Source organism: Centrocercus urophasianus, unplaced genomic scaffold, assembly GCF_019232065.1.
Source record: "Centrocercus urophasianus isolate 14NV4802_14NV808 unplaced genomic scaffold, USGS_Curo_1.0 seq_12, whole genome shotgun sequence".
Classification (NCBI taxonomy): domain Eukaryota; kingdom Metazoa; phylum Chordata; class Aves; order Galliformes; family Phasianidae; genus Centrocercus; species Centrocercus urophasianus.
Genome location: NW_024884364.1, coordinates 52690921 through 52707256, shown reverse-complemented (window position 1 = coordinate 52707256; position 16336 = coordinate 52690921). Strand labels below are relative to the sequence as shown.

General features: G+C 39.9%; 1 protein-coding gene across 5 annotated transcripts in view; it reads right to left on the bottom strand.

Annotated features, from left to right (window-relative positions):
- Nucleotides 1-15796, bottom strand: part of P2RY8 (P2Y receptor family member 8) — a 31131-nt gene extending 15335 nt beyond the window's left edge. For 2 of the 5 annotated variants that reach the window (XM_042810873.1, XM_042810877.1), the window contains exons 1-2: nucleotides 15711-15796; nucleotides 11824-12049 (exon numbers count right to left, since the gene is read on the bottom strand). The gene's annotated coding sequence lies outside the window, so the exon portion shown is untranslated. Of the gene's footprint in view, nucleotides 1-11823; nucleotides 12050-13938; nucleotides 14013-15710 lie in introns of those variants that run through there. The other 3 variants (XM_042810874.1, XM_042810876.1, XM_042810878.1) reach the window with 2 other exon arrangements.
- Nucleotides 15797-16336: the final 540 nt, after the last annotated feature.

Sequence of the window (16336 nt, the reverse complement as noted above, 5' to 3'; positions counted from 1 at the left end):
AACCATAGCTTTCTCTTCCAGTTGCATTAAGGATATGAGAATATTTAGCTGTTGATCAATTTAATATATGCTGCAGTCCATAAACAGCTCACTCCACCATATTGTACGTGTAGCTGAAAGGATAATTTGACATGATTTTTGGAGTTTGGAGTTTAGAATAGAATGTAGTGTAATTCTAGCATTAATGTAAGACATTTTGTGGAGAAACTGGAAACAAAGATATTAGGGAAATCTCAGAAATAACTACATTATCAGTTAGCATGCATTACCTACTTTTAAAAGCAGCATTACATGAGTACACAGCAGAAGAGATGAAAAATAAGAGATTTTTTTTTGCCTTTTTTTTTTTTTTCTCCTAACTTGCCACTTTTTTCCTGACTTCTCAATTTGATACCAGTCAGAAGTATGAAGAAATGTTTTTTGTTTTTTTTTTTTCCCATTTCATAATCTCCAGTTCAGCAGGCTGGAACTAGATGATCTTTAAGGTCCCTTCCAAACCAAGCCATTCTACGAATCTATGATCCTATGATTCTACAATTCTGTGATTTCTAACAAAAGCTCCTCCACTTGTTGGGTTCCTTTGTAACTACTTGTGCTGTCATGCTAATATACAGAGATGCAACAAGAATAGCACTCTGAAACCACATCTGCTACCATGACTGAAAGTCATCGAATGCAAGTGACACAAAGTTGAAATCTTATCAGTTGAACTAAGCTGCAAGTGTTCCAGTTAAGATTTTTGTCTCTCTCACAAATCTTCACTGCGCTTAGCTAACTTAAATGTATAAATAAGGTAAACATTTGATTATACTCCTGTCTAACATGCCCTTTCTGCACTGAGAAGTATAAAGGAACCTAATTTTAATCAAGAAGTGTGCTGGTATATAATTTAATGAAAACTTGGGGGTGGGGAAGGGTGCCTAGTGTGTATTCTCATCTACAGGCAACACATTGCAACAACTTGTTGGCTTTCATTGAACTTGAGCTCCCCTCACCACTAGTGAAATGCCCTGAGATAAATGGATCATTGCAGTATAAGGCATTAAAAGACTTTAGAAATACTAAGTAAGGAAAAAAAATGTTTTGGAGGGTGCTACTTATTGACCTATGTACTAAAAAAATAGTATATTCACAGCAATTTTTACGATCCTGGCATTTAGGTGACTTGATAGAGTTAATTTCAGATATTCCATGAAAGGAAAGCAATCCTACAGTACAAGAACTCCAAGTCCTAATGAAAAACTTTGTCAGATAAAATTTGAAGCTTGAGCTTCACTAGGACCAAAGCACTGTAGAAAAAGAAACGGGGTCCACAGATCAGCCAGTCTTAAAGTGTATTTCCGTGTGAGATGAGACTTCAAAGTATAGCTTGAAAATGCAATGACAAGGACAAATATAGAGAACAGAGAGGAACTTGACAGAAAATTCAGGTGTGGCAAAAGAAAATGCAATTTCTTACTTACTGTCTTACTCTAACACTTGAAAATGGCATAAATAATCTTCACCTGAAGAGATGAAAATGAAGGGGAAAATAAACTGCTGCACTGCTGAAACCTACTGATACAATAAAATGAAGGTAATAATCTGGCCGAGAAATAAATACGCAGAAGAAAAGCACAAGCACACCATAAAGGAGTCCCATAACAGACATGCAAGTCTCTGACTTTCTGAAGAGAACAGGCATTTACAGGAAAAAGGGAAAGCAAACTGGAGAAAAAATTCCTGCAGATGGGAGCTCTTTCAGTAGCACAGGTTAAAACATCACCCAATAAAAAAGAAATAAATTACATCTGGAAATTATACCACGGACTGATGATCATGTACTTTATAGATATTTATTTCAGTTTGGGTGAAGACTGTGTGTTGAAGAGTAAGATACTGAAATTCATGGGATATCTAAAAACAAACTGAAGTGTTTTGAAAACTAGCATGATTATGATCCAGTAAGTCAATAACAGCAACAGAGCAGTAGGAGATAGCTCTTTGGAAGCAAAATGTGAGTTATCAGTACCACCACAGACCTCCAAGTGACATTCTTTAAAATATTACTGAATGCTTGGAGTGCCAATGTATGACTGAAAATTGACGTATAATAAGTGATACAAATATACTAAGAGTAAAGGAAAAGTTTGGCACAGTTGGAGCCTATACAGGAAAAACAGTTCAACCTAAACCAAAACAATCAAAGTTTCTGCTGCTAAAAGTTAAGGTTACAGTTTTTAAACTGAAGACTAAAGAAAGCCATTTGGCACAGAAAAGCGTGTGGTTCAGGATGACACACACATTGGGGTTGGGAATGTTATTAAATCCTCTATATTTTTAAAGGACAGGAAAAGATATTAATAAAATCCAGGAAGGAACTGGACAAACAGCTTCTGCAGTGTTTGAAGTAGATCACGTATAACAGTCATAACAAACCCAAGATTTTTACCATGGAATCAAAGATGACTAAGGTTGTAAAAGATCTCCAAGTTCATCTAGTCCAATCGTCCACCTATCACCAATGTTTCTTCACTAAACCATGTCTCTTAGTACAACATCTAAAAGTTTCTTGAATGCCTCCAGGGATGATGAATCAACCACCTCCATGAGCAGCACATTCCAGAGCTGCACCACTCTTTCAGAGAAGAAGTTTTTCCTAATATTCAACCTGAATCTCCCTTGGCTCAACTTGAGGCCATTCCCTTTTGTCCTGTCACTCTTTGCTGGGAGAACAGACTGACCCCACCTCACCAAAGCCTCCTTTCAGGGTTATTGTAGAGAGTGATGAAGTTTCCCCTGAGCCTTTTCTCCAGACTGAACAATCTCAGTTCGCTCAGCTACTTCCCATAAGATTTGTGCTCTAGACCCCTCACAGCTTCCCTGCCCTTCTCTGAACATGCTTCAGGTCCTCAATGTCTTTCTTGTAGTGAGGGGCCCAAAACTGCACAAAGCACTTGAGGTGCAGCCTCACCATGGCTGGGTACAGAGAGATGATCACTTCCCTGCTCCTTCTGGCTGCACTGTTTCTGATACAAGCCAGGATGCCATTGTCCTTCCTGGTCACCTGGACACGCTCCTGGCTCAAGTTCAGCTGAGAGTCAGCCAGCTCCCAGGTCCTTTTCATCCACACCGTCTTCCAGTCACTCTGCCCTAAGCCTGTAGCATTGCCTGGTGCTGTTGTGGCCAAAGTGCAGGACCCGGCACTTGGTCTTGTTGGACCTCACCCCATTGGCCTCAGTGTAGCGATCCAGCCTTTCCTGATCCCTGTGTAGGGCCTTCCTATCCCCAGGAGGTATTTCTACAGATATGCAAAGAGTGTAAAATTAATGGAAGTGATCGCCCTGTTTTATGGCTGAGAATCTGACATTTGGCTATCAGATGAGTCTGATGGAAAGACGTAACCTCTAAAAACTGTATGGCCAGGACAAACACTGACACAGCGCTGCCAGTATACGCTGGTCTGCTAAAGGATTAGTATGATTGTATTGCAGGAAACTCTGTGTCACATCCAACAAACAGTTCAGCTGCATCAACATGTGATGCAGACTTTTGAAGAGTTAAATACCAAAATAAGTAGAATATAATGTCAATAGCACATCTGGTGACGTAGGCTTTTACCATTGTCCTGGTCCTGCTCAGCAGCAGAAGCCCTGACCTGAGATCAGGCTCCTCCCCTGAGTTTCAGGGCCAACCTCTGCTGTTGAGGTCACCTTGCCAGTGCCAGCCTGTGCCATGCTGATATGCTTTCTCCATTGTGTGATGGCATGCAGCCTAATCAGAACATTCCAGGCCTGAGCCAGCCACTGCACAACACCAGGGAAACAGTGGGGAGGAGGGACCTAACAACCCAAACCTGCACCAGGCAGCACTGCTGTCAGCTACTGATGCAGAGTTCCAGTGACCAAAAGCTCTCACTGGAGCTGTCTAATTTATCAGTATTATTATAGCACTAAAGTACAGGTTGCTGTCCCCAAAGAAATGCAGAATGCATGGAAATAACTGATGAGAAATGAGACCTGTTAGAAGAAAAGTTCAAGCTTGAAACCTGAACTCTCGTGAGGGCTTCCCTATCGAAAGGTTTTGGTTCCCTTTTTCTGTTGTGCCTCTGCTGTAGAGGCATAAGTCTCAAAGGAGAATTGCTCCTGGGAGATCCCTTGCTGGTGGTTTGACAGAGGCTGAAACCTTCCCACAATCCTCTCAGCGGTCTTCTCTTCTGCAACCTTGAGGATGCACTCTGCTTTGTGGAAGCAAAGACAGAACTGTGCTCTCACAGCCTGCTCTCCTGCCCATTGCAGTTGCATTCAAGAAGACCAGCACCAACAACTTTTCTGCTTCTCTTGAAAAACGTGGATGTTGTTTAATTTTTCTTACAACTTTGTTCCCATCTCTGTTTTGGGATCCATGGTCAGAGAAGCAGGACCATCACCATATTTTCCCACAGGGCGGCCCAGCCCCACTGACATTACGAACAGAACAGGGTCTGTCCACATGGCAGGGAGACCTGGTGGGGTGTATGAGGTGGAGTCACTGATGCCTGTGGTAGTCACTAAGCATCGCCACCCACAGGGCTTTTACTGCCAGTAGGCAGCCAAATGATGGAAAAAGCCACTGTTCTGGAAGTCATTCATGGACTAAAGGAAACAGATCCAGGTCCCTTTTATTTTAAATATCTCAGGAAGATTCTCATCTCAAAAATATAAAGGCAATATAGATTTCAGGAGAGATGTTTTAGTGTCCTTATTTTTTTCCTGTGTATGTTTCAGTCTCTTGCTCTGACTCACAGTCATAAATATACACATAGAGAGGAAGAAATGTAAAGCAGAGTTTTAAGCTTTAAAATAAATTGATTTCCTTCTTTAGTAAAGTTTCTGAATGATATACTCCTAAAAGAGTCTACAAAGGCAAAGTAAATTCTTGTAGCCCCTTCTAGAACCAGAGGTGAGGTGAGAAGAGCCGTAGTGCTTGAACCTCTCAGAGAGCAACAGTAAGAGCGCAGAGATAAAATTTTTTTCATCACATGATGTGGGGAAAATGTTTTACAAGTTAGGACGTGCTGCTCAGTGCGGGTTCCTCTTTCAGTTCTCTGAATCTCTTTAAAAAAAAAATTCAAAAAGTCACAAACACAAAAACTGAATTTAAAAAGCGGTTTCCTCACTTCAAAACTACTCACCACTCCCACACCATCTCTTTAGATGTTACCTCTAAGGCATTCTATAAGGTACACATTAAAGTCATTTGCATACAGACTGATAGGCTTTAGAGCACTCTGTTATATAGTGCTATAAACTACACTATGCAAAAAGCATGGTTTGTAATCTAGTTTTATTTGTCTGATGATTTAACGTAGAAGAAAACCATATTTTTTTCCAAGACTAAGAGAAAGAGAAGACACCTAGAAATTGCTCAGATAAAACCCATCCTTTCTTGTTAAAGGTTTTTCAATCACAACAGGAAATATTTTGAAATGGTCACACTAATCACAAGACTGACTACTTTTTAGGCTGAACATGTGTTCATACTCGACTCCTATTTTTAGGTCATATCATGTGCCAACTCCATGCCACTGCTGTTTGTATTCTAGCTGTAAATGAAATGATAACTTTTACAGGTTTTTTTTTCCTTTTTCCTCCTTTCTTTCCTTTCTTTCCTTTCTTTCTTTATTTCTTTCCTCTTTTCTTTCTTTGTCTTCAGAGAGGTAACATTTGGATCTACAGCACCCATGAGCCAGTAAGATTTTCTCAGTCACTTTATATAAAACATATAAACTGGGACGTCTCCGTTTAAGCACAGTGCAAAATACTACACTTTTTCATTCTCAACTATTTACATTATAAGTCAGTTGCACCATGCAAACTGGAACAAATTCAGCTTCAGGAATAAAGATATGTTGTAGAAAAATGATTATAGCATGGTGGCTAATCTGTGCAAAAATGTTTGGTTCCAACCAGATTAGTTAAACATCTTTAGTTTGTAGAGAGTACTCCCAGCATCAACAGGATTAAAAGGTACATGGCATCACCACCTTTCTACTAGCTGCAGGATTTACTAGGATTTACTCTGGTAAGTCCTCAGCAAATGCTTAGACTATTTATAGCATATTGGGTTCTCAGAATGATACAGCTTTCAAAGTAATCTTCCCCCTCCACAGCTGTGGATCACTTCAGACCTTCCTTCTAAGCTAAGGAAGATCTCAGTCTTGAATTTAAGCACTTGCAGTGAAAACAACAGAGGATTTCAGCTTCTAAAGCCTCTTTTTTTTTCAGTGTTAGAATTAAGAGTACATTTTGATAATTCAGCTTGTGAGGAAATCTTTTCTCTTGTACTGTGAGGTTGGAGCAGGTTGGAACAAATGCCAACAAGTTGTTTAGGCCTATGAATTTGCAGAGGCCTGACTATTGTGCTATGACTATCAGCCACAAATGCCCATCTCTACCCTCTGAGATTGTGCTTCCTCTGCAGCTGTACCTCGTTGGCTTGTGCATCTAGTTTACCTCTTGATGATCATGATATTGCAAACCAGTCCCATACTGGATGGATTGCTGGCACTGTCTATTGAAAGCTTCAGCAGCATTCAATTAAATGTACTTGCCTTTCCTTCTTTTGAAGAAGCCCAAATGCCTTTTCTCTAGATCAAAGTTCACGACAAGTATTCCATACTGTAATCCCACTCAGTCAGCTAATGAATCCCCCAAGATCTTAGTAGGTCCTCAGAAGTTGACTTTTCCGTTGTGAAACTCCTTGAGAATCATAGAATCACAGAATGGATAAGATTGTAACAGACTTCTGGGTCCATCTGGTTCAACTTCACTGATAAAGGGAGCAGGACCATGTCTAGGTGGTCACTGACTATCTCCAAGGAAGAGATAGTCTATCTCCCACAACCACTCTGGGCAACTTGTTCTATTGCTCTGTAGCATACATCCTGTCCATATATCCCATCCTAGCATGGTGACCAGAAAGTGAGAAAGGCTTTCAACAGAGAAATAAGTTGCCTGGCTCAATTCTGCATTTTTGTTGCATTCTTTCAGACAGAAGAGACAGAAGACACTATACCCTCTTTGATAAATGAGAAAGGAGAACTGGCTTTAAAAAGACATGGTAAAGGCTGAGGTACTCAGTGAGTTCTTTCCCTGTGTCTGCAGTGGCAGTCTGATTTCCACAGCTCTCACATCCCTGAACATGTAGGTGGAGATCAGAAAAATCCCTCCCACTGTAAGAGCAGAGCAAGTCAGAGACCACCTCATGAGGCTGAATAGTGTAGAAGTCTACAAGGATGGACAACATGGACTCCAGGGTCCTGAAGGAACTGGCTGATGTGGTTGCCACTCTCCACCATATTTGAAAATTCATGCTATCAGGTGAAGTCTCCAGTGACTGGAAAAAGGGAAACATCATTCCCCTTTTTAAGAAAAGTGAGAAAGGAGAACCCTAGGAACTGCAGACCAGTAAGTCTAACCTCTGTGCCTGGGAAGTTCACCTAATACAAACTGCTGGAAGCTATTTTAAGGCACATATGAGGCAAGGTGAGCTGAGACAGCCAGCATGTTTTACCATGGGCAGATTGTGCCTGACCAATTCAGGGGCCTTCAGCAATGGAGTGGTGGCATCAATGGACCAAGAAAGGGCAAGTGATATTATCTACAATTTAGGCTCATGAAGAGACATTGCATGCAGGTGTAAAGAAGAGTTTAGCTTAACTGAAGGGCTTAATCTTCGTCCAGTTTAATACAATGTCACACTCTCATATTAGCAGCCAACTTGTGTTAGCTGCAGTTGTGAAAAATCTGCAAACTTTTTTACTGATATGTATTTCTAATGACCACAATACCACTGATCATTGCACTGATTATTTAAATACTGAATAACTGAAATCATCAGTTGTGCTGTGACCTGAAATTGAGGGGAGGGGAAGGTATCTCTTATGAACATATCTTTTCCTTTGTTGTCAAGGAGCGCTCTTATAGCTCAGGCAGGTTATTGCTCTAATGGATGGATAAACTACTGAAGAATGTGGGAGCCCAAATCTTGTCAGAAGGTTCCCCTGGTTGCTTTGTAGTGTAACGATCAAACTAGGGAAAAGCTGGAAATCAACAAGCCGAAGAGAGGCAAACAGCTCAAGTGCCAAGAAACTTAACAATTCAGCTGGATGCAAAATGGACAAGTTTAAGCCTGCCTGTTTCCATTAGATTTGTACTGGAACCAGTGCTCTCCTAGCAATATTCCAAAAGCAAAGTAAACCACCAGAAACCTTTAGACTGTTCTTCTCACTATTCAGTGAATGACAACTAGACCCTATGTTAAGTGCACTGTTCAACCTCTTGTTCTGAATGCCAAATAAATAATTTATTAGTGGGTATTTCTGCAGCCTGCAATGTTGATGAAAAGTGCTTCAAAAAGAACTGCAAAGTTTTTATCTTCAGCCTTTCTCTATTATGAAAATTATTTGACTCTGTATTGCAGACAGGGAAGTAAGCAATAGAGAACCTGAGTTGCCTAAGTCTTCAATTCTCTGAGCATTTGACATTACTCTTCTGTAGACTATATTCGAATCTGTAAGTGCTCAATACTTCTTCAAGTCAGACCCAGGTGTCTTTGAGTACATATTAGAAAATGAGGAACTCTGAATTGGTGGCTTTTTCTGAAAACTTAACCCCTTGAAAGCAGATATGAAAAAAGACTTCATGCTCTATGAGATGAGAATCACAAACATTAAGGTATCAATGAAAATTTGATAAGAGAAAAAAAACTTTTTCATAGTAAGGGTAACAGAACATTGGAACAGGCTGCCCATAGAGCTTGTGGGGTCTTCTTCCCTGGAGACATTCTCTGGAGACATGTGTTCCTGTGTGACCTTATGTGGTCACACAGGAACACATGTCTTAGCAGGTGCTCCTGCTAAGGGCGATTGGACTAGATGATCTTTTGAGGTCCCTTCCAATCCCTGACATGTGATTCTTTGTTTCTGTGATTTACTTGTCTCAGAATGGGATGCAAAATAATAAGATGATGAGGAATAGCATGAACTCAGCCCTCAGACTGATTTAGTTCACAGCAAACAGACTACATGAAAACTTGGAACAAAATCTTGGTGAGTTTCCCAGAATACCCTCTCTTCTTTAGGAAGATTACTTGAACACTTAAGCCTTCAACCTATTTGTAAATACTTTTTTTAAAGATTATCTGTTTCCTTTTATTTCTGGAAAATGATTATTATTTGTTATAGTCTTTTAAGATGACTGACTGAAAAAAAACCACTTCCTTCACTTTCTAAATGACACACTAGCGGTTATGGTCAGGAAACAGAGCCCCAGGTTGCCTACCATGTCTCACCATGGAAATTGTTATCTGAGCAAGAGATTGCTTTGACCATGAAATGGCTGTGTACAGCCTGTATTTCATGTAAAAGATGTGCAATAAAAAATATATTGACGTGACTGCACAGGGAAAGATGAAAGCACCGTGCAGGAGGGCATGGGATTCTCTAGTCTAAAACACTGGGGAAGTTATCCATAAAAGATTGTTCATAGTCTGATTGCTACTCTTTAGACTGGGATTATCCAATGACTACTGAATGTGAAACAGTATTTCAGAAAACCAAATTAGAGATCAGCTATTTTGTCTTCTAGCTGAACCATATTTCAGGCATCTGCTCCTCTTTTGTCCAATGACCACTGTTTCCTCATTTATCAAGGTTGCAATTTCAACTGGTCAAGTGCAAATCAGCCCTGAGTGTGGTAGTTTGTATACTTTTAAGGAAGGAAATGGTCAAGGTTTTTAATACTTTCCGAAGGGAGCATTGAATGTGTCGCATCTTTATCCCAGGAAAATGCCCTAGAAAAAGAATTACATGTACTTAAAAAGAAAGCATTTGTATTTATAAGAAAAAACAATTTTAATTACATCAACCATGCTCCTTCCTGGCACATGGCCAGCTCTCTCAGTCCTGTCAAAACCTGTTGCCCTGTAATTGCAAATGGATATCTGCTCTGTACTTGCCCTTAAGTATCCTAAGTACTGCTATGTTATGATATAAGAAGTGACTATTAGGGACTGTAGTCAATGACTGAGTGAGAATTGTCTCCACTTGGGCTGAAGCTATAAAGTTTCATCTCAGCTTAATTTCAGGTATTCTTATGCATCCACTTACTCTCAGCATCACCCAAGACTTTCAGGCAGAATCAGTGACAGAATCTGATTTCCCAGAACATCACTCAAGCATCAAATCACAAGGTTACTCCCATTTCTTCCTGCAGTCCTACCTCCAGTCAGCATGTGTCCTTCAGCAGCAATCATGTAAGGGCTTTTACATGCTTTAGTTTCCCTCTAAATGAGTGACTGATTGATTTTTTGTGTGATGAAGCATTCTTCTGTTTTATCTATACTTATATGATTGAGGACTGTACCATCTTCCATATACACGAAGAAGTTGCTACTACACTGAATCTAAGTCAATATTAGTAAATCAAACTCTGTCAAAACTTGGGCTCAGGCCATGAAATTCACTTCCTTGTGTGGTTACATACTGATTAAAGAGCTGAGCCACCACCAACCTCTTGAACTCTAACAAAAGCGAGTGCCGGATTCTGCACCTGGGACTGGGTAACCCTGCTCAGGGGACTGTGGCTGATGGCAAGCTGACATCAGCAGTCCAGCACTGACATCCAGAGAGGAGTGGGGATGTCCCACTCCCACTGTGCTGAGCACTGAATGCTGGTTTGGGGACCACATATGAGAATACAGACATAAAACTATTGGAGAGTGTCAAAAGGAGATTTATCAAGATGGTGTAGGATCCGGACAGCAGGATATATGAGGATATATGATGATATATGAGGATATACTTGTTTTTTAGGTGATCGTGTGCACATCGAGTTGGACTCAGTGATTCCTCTGGGCATCTTCCACCTTGTGATATTCTACGCTTCTATGATTATAATTTTGTTACAGTTTTGATTCACACAAATTAATACTCTCTTAACTTTAGGAGTTATCATAGACTAAAGATCATTCCAGAAAAAGGTGCTTGGATGTAGCCATCCTGTTTCAGAGGCTGGGAACAGTTGTTACAGATGTCTCAGATTGGCTGAGGAACAAAGTTTGACAGATTCCAACAAATGGTAGTTTTACAGAAGATGTCTAGTGAAAAATCTCATTTCTGTTTAGACCACTAGAGGGTGCAGGCAAACCTACTTTGCCTTGGAAGTTCCCTTTGAGGTTTCTGTGACCCTTTCCCTTCCCTTCCCTTCCCTTCCCTTCCCTTCCCTTCCCTTCCCTTCCCTTCCCTTCCCTTCCCTTCCCTCTCCCCTCCTCTTCTCTTTTCCTCTTCTTTTTGAGTATTTCAAGAAATGAGCTGAGAGGATCACATCTTTCTGTCCTCTACAACCTACTTACATGTAGCATGTAACCCAGAGTGAGTATTTCCTTCTCCCCATTAGCTGCTATCCAGATACATCCATCCTCATCTCCCTCAATTCTGGATTGCTAGCTTTCCTCCTGTATTTTTTTTTCTTTCTCTCAGCATTTCTATTCCTGCTTATCCATGATCTCCTATCCTACCTCTTGCCCCGTACTCCAGGAGGATTTCCCTTTGCTCCCCCCACTGCCAACTGTCACAAGGAGAAATAATAAAAGCACAAAAGATTCCTATTCCCAACCTGCAGAATCACTACAGCACAGAAATGGAGTCCACTTAGTGTACCCAGGATTCTGGGATAACAGGATTTCATTTGGCACAGTTCAAAGAATCTCGACAACTAACCATATCTTTGAGAACATATGGTGAAAAAAAAACAACAACAAAACAATCTTTACAAGGTAATTCCTTTCTTTGTGCTTACTCACCTGCTGCTCACGGCAGAAACTTGTGTTCCTGAATATTCCCTTATTGCCTCAGAAATTGCCTTATATAGCTAAACTCTGCATGTAACATCCTGTCAAAGAATATGCAGCACTTTTCATCTTAAGTGTTGATCAGACTTACAGGCAGCTCCCTAAGGAATTTGTCTCGCCATGGTCACTGCTGATGTTTCCGTGCTGTAGCAGATCAAATTTCCTCTCTGAGTAAGAGCTGTAGAAAGGACCAAAGGAAAAACTTCTAAAAATCAGTTGTTACTAAAAAATGTTTAAAGATGCCAATTAGTGGCAAGTGGCAAGCACTAATGACACTGCCTCTCATAAAACACAGTTCATTAGCTGTATAGCTATCTATGCTTGATTGCTAAAGATACATCATATGCACATCTGAAGAAGGGAAGATAAAAGGGCACATGCTTTTTGGCAAGTTTGTATTTTCTTATTGAGAGAGGTGTGATATGAATCAGGTGTACCTAGTTGCTTCATCATGACCATACTGGTACGTAACATCTCATGTTATTTCAAGACCTAAAAAGGAACTGCAAGAGCAAAGACCTGATGGTAAAGTTACTTCAATTCACTAGCTGTTGAGCATGAATTCTTCATGCAGTGGTGTAAAAATATGACAAAAACATTCTTATGAAAACGGCTCAGAGGTGTGTGCATTGGCTTGGAGAACTCTTGGTTCCTCATCAATCTCTAATTCTGAGAAAATCTCTCCTTTAAGTTCTCTGATGGCTAGTATTCATTTGAAAAGAGGAGCTTCTACATGAAGCGTATACAAGCTCTCTCACTCGTCCTCTGTGTTCTTCACCTTAGTTAGACACTCAACATACCTGTATTTCAGTGCAACACTGAGAAATAAGACTAGCAATGGAAAATTTCAGTCAGAACTGAAGGCCTCTTATGAAAAATGTGTAAAGAGGGAACAGATCAAATCGACATTACCAAATTCCAAGTGTTAAGCCGGTGGGATATTTCTCAATGATTAGCAAGTAAACGTAGACAAAAAATGGATTATATTACCCTGGGCAACCTGGTCTAGTATTAAATGTGGAGGTTGGTGGCCCTGCCTGCGGTAGAGGGGTTGGAGCTTCACGATCCTTGAGGTCCCTTCAACCCAAGCTATTCTATGATTCTAATCTATGATTCTATGATTCTATGACTACCTGTCCTAAAGTTATCTAACAATCATGACCCCAAAGGTTCACTTAAAAGTCACTCTCAGGTTTTCAGTATGTAAATAAATAGTCATCCCAAGCAGAACACCAACTTTTCTTTCCAGTTTTAACCAGAATATAAAGATCTGTCTGTAAGAGAAAATGAGCCCAAAGCATAGTCCCAACAATATTTACTTATAAAATGAACTAATTTTATCTGGAAAATTTTGAGGTACAAATCAAGTGTGTCCTATTTCTACAAAATCTTTTTATTTTTTTCCCCCCAAAAAAAGATCAATTTTGAAGATTATTATATACTCTGAAAAAGTAAGAACATCTGATATAAAAAATGTCAGTTGTCTATTTGGATGCTTTGCAAACATTAGTTGTCAATGGTAAAGCACCTTGGACTTCTGCTTCAAAACCAGTTTTAACATGGAAACTATGTAAATATGAAGTAGAATTGTAAGGCTACAGCATCACTTAAGCTACTGCATCACTTAAATGCCTTGAGAAATGGTCCTGGTGTCTCTTCACTTTCAAGCAGGATAGAAAGTCCACCACACAGTAACCTCTTGAGGCTAGATTGTGGCACGCTGGGTTTCTCTCCTCCAGCCACTCAACAAGAAGCCAGCAGATAATGGAGGTGACTACATTTGCCATAAAAGGTAAACTAACGCTGTTTATTTTCCATCCTATTATGGCACTACATGCAACGTATGCCTCTTCTGACAGACAGCTGAGGGGTACACTCTATTCCCATGCGAAAGATGCTGAAAGTCAAAGAGAATGCTGAGAGTAAACATTTAAAAACATCTAAGCTGACACCCTATTTTCTGCACTTACACAGCCATTAGTGAGAGCAAAATTATCTGCACAGACAGATGAGTGGAACTCAAACCCACAGTGCAAAAGGGGAATAAAACATTTTCAATAAATGTACCTGAAGTGATGCTAAAATCTGGAGGCAGAAGCAGCAGGGAATCTGCTCTCTGGTGACAAGCAATGCCAGTGTTCAGTTCGTTTTCCTCCCTCAAAGCTGCTGTGTATTTTCACTCAAGCTATGTCTACGCAGTAACTGTGAAATGTGACCATGGTAGGCATACCTTAGCCAGCTTTCATCTAGCAATGTGCAGTATTAGTAGTGATGTGTTTCAGTATGGATCATAGATTACAAGTATTTACCAGCTAAGGTCCTGCACAACTGTAAGGAACCTCAAACTGCTAAGCAGTGATATTCAGATACAACTAAGCTGATGAAAATGCTTCTCTCCACGCTGTAGCCTCTTCCCTAGCAGCATGATGACATCCTCCTGGTTGTGTCTAAACTAACCTACGGCTGTTTGCAATGGAAGAACTGGGATTCTTGATCAGATCATATATTCTGGGAAAACCACAACACAAATCTGGTGTCACCTGCAATGCCAGTATAATTAGAAGCTTTCTAATATTATAAAAAAATAATAATCACCATTAATAGAAGTGACGATTGTCTCACCTGGGGTTGGGTTCATTTAATTTCAGTGACAAAATATCTCTGTTTCACAGGATATTTTAAGGGTAAATTTTATTACAGAGTTTGAAGGCTGCAGGTCACTTAGGAATGAAGTCCAAAATTTGATGGAACTTACGTTTCAGAAGCAAACAAATACTTTCAGAAGCTACAGTGGTTGGATTGTCCTAACCATTACGCATAAAATCCAAAAATTGTTTATATCAGACACTGAATACAGTCAAGGAGCTGATATCCAAACATGAAAACTGATTACAAGCAAAAAGAATTATTTTAAAAAAGTAAATGCCAAAGAACTGATTCTCCAGTCCATTACTTCACTTGGTGATCCTCTCAGCATGTCACCTTCTGCAGCGACCCAGTGACAGCACTCATTTACAATAACTGCCTTACACAGGCTATTTTATGTTTGTGTCTAAACTATTAAAAAAAAAAACCTTCACACAAATAGTCTCTTCCCATCTATTAAGAGACAACAAATGCAGTATGCAAGAGTGCACTCTGTTACGAGACTTCCTTCTGGTGCCACTCTGTCTGAGCGTAGTTTTCGTGCATCAGAAGACTCTGATAAAACTACATCTTCTTATGATATGCTTCTGTGTGTACATTCAGTTGCTGCAAACCTCAGGAACAGTCTCAGGATGACTATAATACGTGACTCTGCAATAGCTAAAGATAGTTACCAGATAAAGTTTTACAAATCAAACTAGTCCAAACTTTTTGGTTGTTTTTTTTTTTTTTTTCTAAGAGCATGTAGCAGCTCACTCTTCCTCCTTTAAAAAAAAAAGCACTGAAGAAACATTAAGATTTTTATTGCCTTCTTTACTAAAGCAAACCATACACCTGATAACTCCTTATTTTGATCACAGTTGCAGAGAGAACTCCTTAAAACTAGCGGTAAGAGTCTTCTTTCTCTTTTACTGCAGTATTTGCTGTAATCATTCTGTCTTCTGACAGATAGTAGCCTAACTTCTTCATTGCTGTTTCTCTCTTAGTAACCTACACAGTATTTACATTATTACTAATGCTCACAGTCATCTGGGACAAAGACACACATGCATTTCTTAGATGCAAGGAACTTTGTTCTCCCTTTGGATGAAAATAATAGGAGGGTGAGAAAATCAGCCTTGGCTGAGTTTAACTCCACTAAAAATCAATTTTGAAAAAAAAAAAAACAAGAAATGAAAAGCTGTAGTCCTTACCTGATTTGAGATGTACAGTGCACATTCAAAGCCTCTTAAATGCCAGAGAAGAATTAGAAATAGTTGAAAGTTTGCATTCATCCAACCACAGGGCTCAGGAAATGACCTCCGTATTTTGTAACGATTAACTCCTTCCTCACTGTCTTCACTTTTTCAAGTACAGCAAAAAAATCCATCCTCCCCTCCACTGCAACTTGGTAACTAATGCCATGCTCTACACTTGATTTCTGTTTCACAGTGAGAACATGCAGGTGTCTGAGAGAAGATGTCTCTGATCACCTCCATGGAAGAGAGAATTTGCAGCATCTTCTGCATAACTGTAACAAAGTACACTTTACTGTTGTGTGAAGCTTATGTGATGAGGTGTGGAAATGACTAAGTAATGTCTTAAGCAGCTAACTCTCAGTTTTAGAAGCTTAGAGCAATATTCTCAGCATGACTTGTGCTGTGTCACCCAGCAGAGCAAGACAAAAACCAAAAAACAAAAACTAGAAAATGCTGTTATTTAGAGAGCAGTGTCCATTTCAGTCTGGACATGCATTTGGTGTGCATGTGGTCTGAGATACTTTTATGCACACAGGGTCTCTATGTGAAAGTTGGGCATACTGCAACACCAGAAGTTAGGT